The sequence below is a fragment of the Festucalex cinctus genome, chromosome 6 (genome assembly GCF_051991245.1).
Source record: "Festucalex cinctus isolate MCC-2025b chromosome 6, RoL_Fcin_1.0, whole genome shotgun sequence".
In the NCBI taxonomy this organism is placed as follows: domain Eukaryota; kingdom Metazoa; phylum Chordata; class Actinopteri; order Syngnathiformes; family Syngnathidae; genus Festucalex; species Festucalex cinctus.
In genome coordinates this window covers 15,001,359-15,013,612 of record NC_135416.1, presented here as the reverse complement: position 1 = coordinate 15,013,612, position 12,254 = coordinate 15,001,359, and the positions used below count along the sequence as shown (strand labels likewise).

At 37.8% G+C, this 12,254-nt stretch overlaps 1 protein-coding gene across 4 annotated transcripts in view; it reads right to left on the bottom strand.

Moving 5' to 3' along the window:
• sgcz (sarcoglycan zeta) overlaps positions 1-12,254 on the bottom strand; it is a 273,737-nt gene that overhangs the window by 167,973 nt on the left and 93,510 nt on the right. The window contains exon 1 of one of the 4 annotated variants that reach the window (XM_077525223.1): positions 11,574-11,820. The exons of 2 other annotated variants lie outside the window; for them this stretch is intronic. The gene's annotated coding sequence lies outside the window, so the exon portion shown is untranslated. Of the gene's footprint in view, positions 1-3,144; positions 3,993-11,573; positions 11,821-12,254 lie in introns of those variants that run through there. One more of the 4 variants, XM_077525225.1, reaches the window with a different exon arrangement.

Sequence of the window (12,254 nt, the reverse complement as noted above, 5' to 3'; positions counted from 1 at the left end):
ATTTTTAAAGATCACAATTAAAATAACTTTTAGGTTTTATTTTAAGATTAAGATGTAGCTTTTACATCAATAAAAGTGGATTCCAAGTAATTATTATTTATCAAGCTCTCTGGTAATCAAATGTCTGAATTGACCCAAATTCATCCATTTTCTATTTCCAAAAATTGACTGAAAGAATGATCCAAGTGGACACAAGCAATGAATCCTGGAAGATTTCCAGCTGTGTCATTTGAGTTCTGCAGGCCTCTCATAGTGCACCCCCATAAAGTATCCAGGCCAATTACTGGAAGCTATTATTTCACGCCTATGCAGTATAAAGTGGCAAGTGCTTCATCTAGACTTTTCAGGACCCCCTAGCACTTTACTGCAGCTTTCCTCGCTATTAACGGCTGTCCTGGGAGTCTTTCGAAGCAGTCCAAAAGTTTAGAATTGGGACAGTTTTTGCAACTTCAAGCAGTAAAATGTGCATTTACCAGCAGATACATGTAACAGATACATGTTACACATTGAGTGACAATTGTATAGTTACTGTAAGTCGACAAAATGAAGAAGTACCTTTGTAGTTGCTCGCTAAATTGACTGAGTGAGAAATTGTCTCGTTAATCGATTGAAGGTTCTCTCAGAAACCACACAGACCTCATTTCCATGCGCACAAAGCATTCTTTCTTCAATTATGCTTCAGTAACTGGATTTCAGGCCAACTGCGACAAGAAGAAAATACTGTGCATTGCTCGCACTGTGTTAATAAAATTACATTTGAACTACTCCTGCTCATCAGGATGCACGCTGACACACGCCGCAATGCAAATTCTCAACTGGACTGACTGCCAGCTGTTTAAGTGACCCATTGCACGATGCATAATGAGGCGTGCACAAGCCACACTGCAGTGCACTCAGGAAGAAGAAGAAGAAAGAAAAAAAACATCCACCCATCCATTTTCTACACCACTTGTCTTGTCCAGGGTCACAGGGAAGCTGTAGGGTGTCTGGGGGAGGTCGGGGTGCACTCTGGACAGATCACTTGTCAATCACATGGTTGACATACCCAGAGACACCTTTCTGCTTGTTGCACCATGGATGCAAGCCAAATACTTCCCCTGATTCCCCCGCAGCAGTCAGTTTTATCTTTATGCATTGTTCTAATACAGCAGAACCGCCAATGTTGAAACATCATCTGTCTGCAAACACAACAATACAGAAGAACAGTTTCGCCGTCTCATGCCTTCCCCCTTATAGACTGTACTGAGGACACTTTCTTACTAATCTAAAAGAGCTCAGGGATTAAACGATTTCATTTTTTTTTTTTTTTGTAGTCAATGCCAACGAAGGTCAACTAATCGATGATGTCACTGAAATTTTTCTCAACTAGCAGCGTATGCCGGTGTGCTAACTCCAAACATAGGATCACTGACAACTACAGGTTTGGCTAAGTGGTTCAGTAATATAAGGAGTAAATAATTTAAGAAAAATAAAAGTACAGGTAATGGTTTTCAATGATGTATTGTAGCAAAGCATCAGTTGTTTTACATAGATTTTTACAAGATTTGTGTAACATACGACTTTCTTTAAGACCCCGAAGCTATCTGAGCAGGTCTCTGCTGCTGCAAGATGGGAGGAGAGAGCATTTACCGTATTTTTCGGATTATACGTCACTCCGGATTATAAATCGCACCAGCCAAAAAATGCATAATTAAGAAGGAAAAAACATATATAAGTCGCACTGGAGTATAATTCGCATTTTGGGGGGAATTTATTTGATAAAATCCAACACCAAAAACATACATGTCATCTTGAAAGGGAATTTAAAATAAAAATAAAAGAGAACAACCGGCAGAATACGTGTACGGTATACTAACGTTACATGACTGACATGTCTGGTAATGTCAGTAACGACGTAACATATTGAGAGTTTGTAGCGAGCAGTGACGGGAGTCGGAGGCGGAGTGTTGAAGCACGGAGCCAAAGGCTGGCGTTTTATTGACATCAGTTTCTGAGGTCTTAACAGCAACTCCCCACTCAGCTAGAAGCTAACAGGCTAACTCCCCTTTTCCACATAACAAAACCTTCCCACCCGGAACTCTCCCTTCGTCCCAGCCTTCCGTGGGTGAATTATGTTCCCAATCACCAGTGTTGCCACAGTTACCTTGAAAAAGTAACTTAGTTACTTTACTGATTACTTGGTTTTAAAAGTAACTAAATTGCGTTACTGATTACTTGATTTTAAAAGTAACTAAGTTAGATTAAAAGTTACTTTTTTAGTTACTTTCAGCAGCTGCCGATAACACCATCTCAACGTAAAAATAATGCAGTAGAAACGGAGTTCCAAATACTTTATTGAAAGTGCATTTTTAACATGAAAATAAAGGTTTTTTTTTTATGAAAAACAAAATAGGCAGTCTCTCTTGACTTCTTGTAACGTAAATACTTTTTATAAAACAAAAAATAAAAATCTATCCAGGTTGAAAATGAAAATCCCCTAAATTCCTCTATTGTTTGTTTGTTCCGCTATTCCAGTGTGTACACATGTATCAGTTTAAATATTTATTAGTAGTTATTGACAGTTCTAATTGTTTTTTGGTTTGTTTGTTTTTTCTCTTCAAAATAAGGATCAGGAAAACAAAAGGTTGATAATTTAATGTTAAATATAAATATTTAACCTTTAGACAGACACCAACACAATTAAACAGAATATTTGCACATTGTGAAGTATTTCAGAAACATAAATTTAAGACATGAAATAAACCTACCGTCCAGCCAAAAGAAATATGAAGCCACCTTATGGAACAATAAATCTATCAAACACATTTTAACCACTTAATATATGCAAAAATATTTCCAAAAGTTCATTTCCCTTTTTAATCAACAATTTTTGTATTTAACAATTGTTTTTTCTTTTGTCATCACTTTCATTTTTGGTTAATGTATGACATCTTTTTTTGTTTTTTTAATCTGAGACACGATGATGACCACAGAATCACTACTGTTTATATTTTGTTTTTTGGGCTGTCGTAATCGCGGGCACGTCTCAGTTCTCCTATCTGCTGCTCATGCTAGTTGTAGACATTGACAGGGAGCCACAAACTGAGAAATGAGATACTTGCAGTATGCTTTTAGCTTAGCTGGCGTGTTGGCTGTGGGACATACCTGTGTCGTTTGAATCCATGCATTGGATCGTCACGGGAGTTATTCTTTTTGGCTCGCGCGCAGTACCAACGCCGGCCCGGGACATGCAAGTGCACCGAGAGGACTCGATAGCCATGGGAAATACCGAGATGTACGGCACCGGCTTCTGCTAACTGTCTCCATTTGTATGTTGTCACTCGTTGCGCGCGCGCGCGCCGTGTCGCGAGCACGGAAACACGGAAGTAGCTTGAATGGTGATGCTACTGAAATGTAAACAAAACAAGTAGAGCACGGCGCAGAACTCTTGCTATTGTTATGAAAACCATAAAGCCTCACTCGCAACCGATACGGTCGTTTAGCTCCCCTTGACGAACGATGGTTCGGTCGAATCGTTTTTTTGTTCCACCCCTACTGAAAACGTAACTTGTCTGACGTCACTCCCCCTGGCGAGAGGGCGGAGACGACCTCATCCCATAATGCTTCACGGACCAGTTGAGGATGGAAATATTTTTTTTTTTTTTACCACTTTTATGGTCCATAATGCACACTTTTTTTGTTGTGTTGTGTGCCTGTTGGTTAATAAAACTAGTAGTAAAAGTATCATCACTTTTGTTTTGAATGTGCAAACCATTCATGACCAGACCATGGCTGAATTCAGTGTGGTGATCAATGACTTCTGCCTCATCTTCGTAGTTAGCAGTAGTTGTTTGTGACTGTTACAACAGTGAGATAGTTTGCCTTCTTCATGAAAATGTGGAGTAACGCATTGATTCTCTGGACAGTAACTTTAATCAGACTACTTTGTAGAATAAAGTAACGCGTTAGACTCTTAGTTACTTTAGAAAGCAACTTTTTTGAGTAACGCGTTACTAAGTAACGCGTTACCGGCAACACTGCCAATCACTACAAGTTATTCATATAACTCTAGCATAAAGAACATGCTAACAAGTTTACCAAACTATCAGTTTCACTCCAAATCACTAAATTCAATGAAATCTTCATCCTCGGTGTCACTTTTAAACAACTCCCCCAACTCGGGAGGTAGACGATGCTCTTCTACCGGCAATGTTGAAATTATCAACACAGGCCTAGAGCGCCCTCTTGCGGTTTAGTGTGAAAATAACATGTGAAATGATATAATAATGTGTTAATAATTTCACACAAGTCGCACCAGAGTATAAATCGCACCCCCAGCCAAACTATGAAAAAAAACGCAATTTATAATCCGAAAAATACGGTAGATGGTTTCTTCTTTGAGACATTAATTGTTATTGATTGACAACGTGTCACTCCCTCCAAGCACCTCCATACACAAGTGGATTCCTTTACAAAGGAGCGCTCAAAACGCTACAAATGGCTTAATCCTGCTCATTAGCTAGCATTAGCCTTTTCAGTTTTTAATTTGAAGATAAATGTGCATATTTAACAAGAGATAGTGTTACCAGTCTCACTTTTAGTAAAACATTGCCACTAGCTGGAAGCACTGCATAGCTCGCCTGCGGCAACCAACAACCTGCTGACTTGAGAAAGGCATCCATATCCAATGTTGACCTTAAGCTATAACTGTGACAAAACTAGCATGTCAACTAGATGGTTCAACACCTAGAAAAGACTATCATGGAAAGCACAAAACGAAATGTGCCACAAGTGTAAAATTTATGCCTAAGCGTCACAATAAAACAATATCACACTTTCAAACTTAAATTACACACAATAAATATTAATGAACATACGTAAAATAACTGATTGTCAGATGAATTACAATTGAACAGAGAGTTACGTATGCAGACTAAATGTGGCCCAGGGCTTTGAGTATAATATTCAGACTGAGAGTGCAACAATAATATATACAAGTAGTAAATTTCCTCTTTTCCAAACAGCTGGACACTTTCTCTTCATCGCTCTCTCGCTGGGGTCATCATCCACAAGCTCCTAACCTCCAGTGATGGAGAAGAAGAGGCAGAGTCATTCAAGCAGACAGAGGAGAGGTTTGAGGCTGTGCAGCTGGCCCCTGCGCATTGTTCAGACACTCTGTTTAAAAACTGAGTGGACATCAGAGGCCTTTTATTAAATGCACGATGCAGGGGAGATGCTCTTTGCATAAATATCATCGCTGTCCAATGGAAAATGTACTGTATATCCACTTGTAAAAATGAACTCTTTCTGATTTAATCCATTAAAATTATTTGATTTTTTTGTTTGCATTTTTTTATGTCATTCTTGATTGTCAACAAAATACAATTGGTTCACGATTTTAAAAAAAAAACAAAAAAAAAATGCAGGTTGATTTATTAAAATTGCAGATGGGAAATTGGACACTGGGAAAAAAAAAAAAAAAAAAAAAAACGTGACAACGTGGCAACTAATTAACGTGCTTATCAGATTTTCAATGATCTATTGGTTTTTGGTCAACACATTAGCACACATTATTTCCTATCAGCCAATAATTAGCTGTTAAATTTTAATTTCAAGCCTTGCAAGACTCGTCTGTGTGTTTATTTTGTTAGGGGAACAAACCAGAGAAGGAGTTAATACTGTGTTAATAACAATGCTATTGTGTTAACATCATAATGGCGCCTCAGATGCTTATGTTGGCCTGTAAGCCAAAATTGGAAACTACTTCGTTCTGGGACATGGGGAATGGCCATTACTGAATCCCCTGAGTTGAATACAAACACGAGGCAGCACAGCAGAAGCTCATAAAGAGCCTCCAAAGCTCAAGTTATTGTCTCAAATACATGCAGGAAGTGGTCAGAAATAAGCTGAAGCTTAGAAAATAGCCCAGCGGAACAGGCTGAATTAGGGTGTCCATCTATTTAAGAATGTACCTTGTGGCTTTGGATTAAACTGTTTATGCAAGTGTAAAATTGGATTGCGGTGATTTCTGAATCATAGTTGCAAAGACTCCCAGGGCCGAAGTTAAAGTGCACGAAAGTAGAAGTGCTATTGTCACTATATATCCCCAGTACTCTCTACTCGCCCTATTTAGTTTCTTATTTTTCTATAGCATTTTCAGTACCGGGTATGTTATCCACCCAAAAATTACTACAGCTGAGGCTGTTCCAAAATGTGGAGTCTGCAAACTACAATGTTTCCCCAACAGTGTGCTCATTAGGCTGTTCGTTTTGACATTAACCAACGTAGCCTGAATCAGCTCGAATGCTAATTGTAGTTTTTCCCAAAAAAAGTGAAAAAAACATCAGTCCAAAAAAATTACAAATCCAACTTTATCAAAATTGTAAATGAAATACTTTATCTACACCAGGGATGTCCAAACTAAGGACCGGGGGCCATTTGCGGCCCGCCATCCATTTTTCAGTGGCCCGCGACATATGCTAAAAATGGCATTTGACTCAGTTCAAATAAAATAAACAAAACAAAATGTTTGGAGATTGTCAAAGTAAGAAAGGAGGGTATTGAAAAACAGGTGCCATTAAAGGTTATCTTAGTTCATTAGTTTTAGTTAAACTAACATTCAAAAAAACAATATTGTTAACGAAATAAAATAAAAACGAAAATGCTTCTAAAAAAACGAAAACAGGTGGTTTTTAAATATTGCGCACGAGGAATTCACATTTTTCTAAAAAAAAAACAAAAACAAATCAACTAATACTAATACTGAAACTAAACTAAAACTAAGCATTTTTTAAAGAACTAAACTAATAAAAACGAACAGAACCACCGTGAAAACTAATAAAAACTAACTAAAATGAAAAATTCCAAAACTATAATAACCCTACTGCCATATTACAAATAAATTGGTTTATATAATGTAGCATTTTTCTAAATATGCAAAAGCACAAATAAATTATTTGTACAATTTTTAGGACTAAACACAATTTATCGTCATAATATTATGTGGCCCTTGCGTCCTTCTGATTTTCTGTGTGTGGCTCTCAAACGAAAAAGTTTGGACACCCCTGATCTACACCATATGTTGTCCATAGCCTCATGTGCCCCCCTCCTCTTTTGGTCCCATCTTAAATCCATCCCATTGTGCTGTACTAGCCTCATCCTTGCTAGCTCCAATTAGCCTGTTACTTGTGTGTCAAGTGCCAAACTCCCCTCATATGCTGCTGTGATGGCGTGAGAGGCCAACAGCGAAGTAACAAAGACGTTGATACGCTGCATAATCGGGCTTTATTGACTGACTGCTTAACAGCTGAAATTAATGCTCATTAGCCGGCCAAATATCTCCACAAACTCGCAAATGCTTTCAGATGTCGTGCTCGAATGTCGCGGTTTCACCAATGTGTACGCCCCACGTACATACGTCACACTGAGACAGTAGTCAAACGTTCATCTGTGAAAATGTACACATAATATGGTATGACCCGTTTTGATTGGAATGTGAAAATTCAGATTTGACAATTCACAACTCATTAACAGTCAACACCGATTTGAGCACAACCCTACTGTATATACATAGCATATTTTCCACGTGTGTTCGGGAATTTATGGTATTGTCTAGGGATGTTCGATACCACTTTTTTTCAGACCGATACCGATACTCAGTCCCTCAGTATTCACCGATACCAACTGCCGATTTCCTTTAATTTTGACCAAAAAAAACAACAAAACAAAACAGCACAGTCACTCTTCAATAGTTTTAACACTCAAAATAAAACACAAAAATGCTCTTTTAGTTTAAGATTCACAATTTTGAAGTATTTCCAAACCGGTGAAGTTTTGTTGAAAAACTGCTGCAAGCTAGCGCCACTTACAGGCAAGGAGGACTCACTTAACGTCTTCACCCTCTGCCATCGGTCGCTTGTACTCGTCTGCATCACGAGTACTTGAAAAAAGGCTGGTATCAGCCCGATACCGATACCTGGTATCGGTACTCGCCCATACCTAGTATTGTCTGAGGTTGAAAATTTAGGCCATAATTCCAAAAGTTTTTTTGTTTTTTTAAAAAAAAAAAAAGACTGCCCATCACCAAAAATGCACTATACAGGGCTCCAGAATGCCCCTAAATTGTTGCATTTTGCCACTAAAATTCAAGAGGAGCTAATTTATGAAAGAGGCACGAGCCATTCTGCAATGTTCAGGGTTGTTGAAAACAGAGCAAGTCAACCAACCAAATTATTTCAGCATGTAAAGTAGACAAACGATAGCAAGTGCTGTTCCGTGCGTGATATGGGAGTAAAAACTCCTGATAAGAAACAGGCGACGTAAGCAAAATCATTTTATATGCATTTACTTATGACGAGGAGCTCAGTAATAAAGGAGTCCATCACTCTAAACATTGTCATAAAGTCAAGTTGCCCGTTTATACGTTGCACAAAACACAAAATAAATGTCACTTCAAATCAAAACTTTTGTTTTCGGTGTTTGTCTTAGTCAACATACACTTTTGTTCAGTCAAGTGCACTGCAGATGCAGTTTGCAGGTCTACCATACTGGAGAGGTACGGTTTTGAAGGTCGTCTCCTTTGAAGAACGAGGCATCAATTTCAGCAGATCAAGGTTTTGGTAGCTCTCACTTACCAGCCCACTAAGCTGCTCCGGCCATCTCAATTTGGGAGGCGCAGATTGCATGATTCAGTTCTTCCACCCTTGTTCAATATTATTTCGATAAGTGCTCACTTGAGAATAGCCTGATGTGTTGCTATTTTTTTTGTGTGTTTTTAAGCTGTGGTCGAGTCTTTTTCCCTGTTGGAGAAGCCATTACCCGAGGCGGAGGCCAAACTGTCTTGAAACTGGCCAGCACCTGCTGCTTCCTACTGAACATAGAATAATCTTAAGCATGCAATCTGAACCCTGCACCCTGCAAATTTGAGACAGCTTGAACAATTTGCTCACAAAGAGTAAGCCACAAAAATTGTAGAGAAGTCTCACTGTGAGTTTTAGAAATGGTTTGATTGCAGTAATTTACAGTTTGTCCATTGTGGGCTTTTCGAAGCGTAGCGTCAATTTTGCCAACCAGTGTCTGCATTGTAGCATTGGGAGAAAATAACTTTACTTTTGAAATGGAAGATCAATGTTAACGTCCGGTAAATTGTGGGGGTTACAGAAAGTGGTTGGAAAGAGATGCTAGTCTGCTTTCTGACTATTGTTGCTGTGCCCTTGATCAAGGCATCGACCCACCCCCACTGCTGCTAAATCAAGTAAGTGTGTGAGATCTGGTTCTCTGTGTGGGGTGCGTACAGTGAATAAAATATTTTTAAAAAAATACAGGTTCCCAGTTCATTCCTATTGCACAACATCAGCATCTAAATAAATAATGAAATAAAATGTGTATAAATGTGGGAAGAAAACATCTAATCTAGTTTTCAAAATGGATGATTTGACGCAAACCACATCGGGACGTTACTTTTCGAATTTAAAATGCCATCTGTAGATTTACCGCATTAATAAATCACTGTGAAATTAGAAACGAGTGACACATTTAAAGAAGAGCCAAACTGTGTTTGTCACTACTGTATCACACAAGAGATTTCTACTTGATTCTTTGGGATTGATGAAGAAGTTTGCGGGAGGGCATTTTTTTCCTATGCTGTGTCTGAATTTCCTGATAATCTGCATTACAAGCCACTGACAGCAAGGAAGTACAGATTGTGACTCGGCAGCTGCCAAGACAGGAATCCATAATTGGTGACTTCTTTGCATTCTCCATTAAAAAAAAAAAAAAAAAAAAAAAAAAAAAAAAAAGAAAGAAAGAAAAAAGAAAAAAGAAAAGATTTTGAAATTTCCAAAATCACCTCAGATAAAGAGATTTTTTTGTCATTTTTCCCATAATGCATTTCAGAAGATACAAATCCAGACCTAGAAGCATGTTTGCTTATATACTAAAGACTAAAACATAAAAAAACAAATAGCTAAATAAAATAAAATGTGTAGAAAATAATAACCATATCATGTAGCCATACTTCCTTGCTGGCAATGACTGAATCTTTAAAGACATTGTCCTCCTTCCTGCCTTCTTTCTCTTAACTTTCAGCTTTTCTTGTTCTTTCTCCAACCCTGTACTCATGGCAGGTTTCCAACATTTGAGTTCTACCTACCTGCAAAAAAAAAAAAAAAAAGAGCGGCCAAACTAAAGCTTGACAAACCGAATAAATAACTGGTGAAAGCAACCAGCAGTTCCATCTTGCTATAGGATTTATTATGGTTTGTCTTTCATTTCGCAAGGGTAAGATGGCCAAGTCAAGTCATCTTTATTTGTATTGCAGCATGTTGCAACATAAATATACAACAATGGCATGTGGACAAATGCAACATGCAGCAGTTTTATTTACTGTAGTTGGTGCTACAGCCAACAATAGCTTTTTTGGATTAAAAGCAGTGATGCCAGTAACGAGTTGCTAATTGGAGTGCATGCCCACTATAAAGCCCATATCCCACTGAGGGGTGAATGTTTGCGACGCTAGTGAATGTTCAGAATTTCCTTGTGACAAGAAATACCAATAAGACGGTTTAGGAAAGAATAAAAAACTGACTGTACTTCTGGTTCATTTGTTATCCAAAAGGTAAAAAATGTTTTATTTTGAGAAGTGAACAGATTGTCTTTGTTCCAACTGTGAATGACAGACTCTTGATGCTAGAATAGAGCTATAAATTGTGGGGGGAAGTCAGAAAGTCAGAATTCTGAGAAGTGAGTGAGAAATTAACTCATTTGCTCCCAATAACGTGTAAATACGTTTTTTTTATGTTCTAAGTGTCCCAAAGACGTATTTATACGTTTGTTTGTTTGCTTGTTTGTTTTTTTATGCTAGAGCTTTGATGCAGCCTCTCAACTGCAAAGAACGGTTGCAGAAATGGTAGTTATTACACAAACGGCCAGCAGGTGGCAGCAGAGCAAAGGAGATCAACCACGGCCATTTGGAAAAAAAGCTCAATTACTTACAATTTTAAATCGATTTGTGAAAACTGATGAACTGCTCTCTTCTAATGCTAATTGCTGCAAAACGGAAACAGATAGAACATACTTTTTTTTCCTGATGAAAGAAGAGACTTTAATCTTTATTTTGGTAGGTTCCATGTTTATACAGCAATAGAACACAATATTCTGTGGGCCTTGCAAAATCAGTCCAAATCCAGTAAAACAGCCGGGAGCGAACGGGATTGCTTCTGTGAAAATGGCTGGGAGTGAATGAGTTAAAAGTGAGAATTCTGTGATATGGATTTACGTTGACAAGTGATTCTTACACACGGGGCCTGCTCTGTACAACATGTGGATTTCATATTTGTTATGTTGGCGCATTTCAGGAAGACACTGCTAATATAGTTACATAAAAATGTGGCTTTACGTTTATTGTTGGAGTATATCTACAAAATACCACACTTTTGATGTTGCTCACATCATTCATGATAAGCGTTAACTGTTGTAGCCTTAATTTCCTTTCCAACAATCCAATGTTCAATTAAGGCCAACAAGACCCACATTTTATTCCTTGTAAGCATATTGCCAACGCGCTCCCACAGACATAAAAGATTGGCTTAACTTACTTAATTTTGATGACTTCAGTTTCCGGCCGTTGTCCTCCTTTGGATCTTTTTTGTTCAGATGTGTATGTGTGTGATATGTAATGGTGTTAATTGCATATGTATGTGATGTATGTATGTGTGTGCATAAAGTCATTAAATCCAAAACACTAATCAAAATAAACTGTAGCCTCTAAATCAAAAAGATAAGCAGCCTGTAGGTGCGGTTGACAAAGTTTCTGCGCTTCAGCTCCTAATCAGCACACCTGGATCAATCAACTAGGGGCCTGTTCATGAGGCTGCAATGTGGTTTTAAAGCAGGGGTCTGCAACCTGCGGCTCTGGAGCCACATGTGGCTCTTTATTCCCTCTCCTGTGGCTCCATGTGGATCGCTAAATAAATAAAAAATAAATAAATAAATACATACATACATATTTTTACATAGCTAGTTGTATTTTTTAAGATAAAATATTCTTCAAATGAATTAATGATTTAGATTAAAAAAAAGAATAATTAGACATTCAAAAAATGTCAGACCAAATTTTTAGGTTGTCAGAAAAAGACGAATAAAGTTTTTAAAAAATGATCTAAAAATGTCCAAAAAGTGACCATAAAATATCCAAAAAGGAAGATGAAAAGAAGAAATTTATCATAAAATATCCGAAAAAATTGCCCCCCCCAAAAAACAAAACAAAACAAAACAGA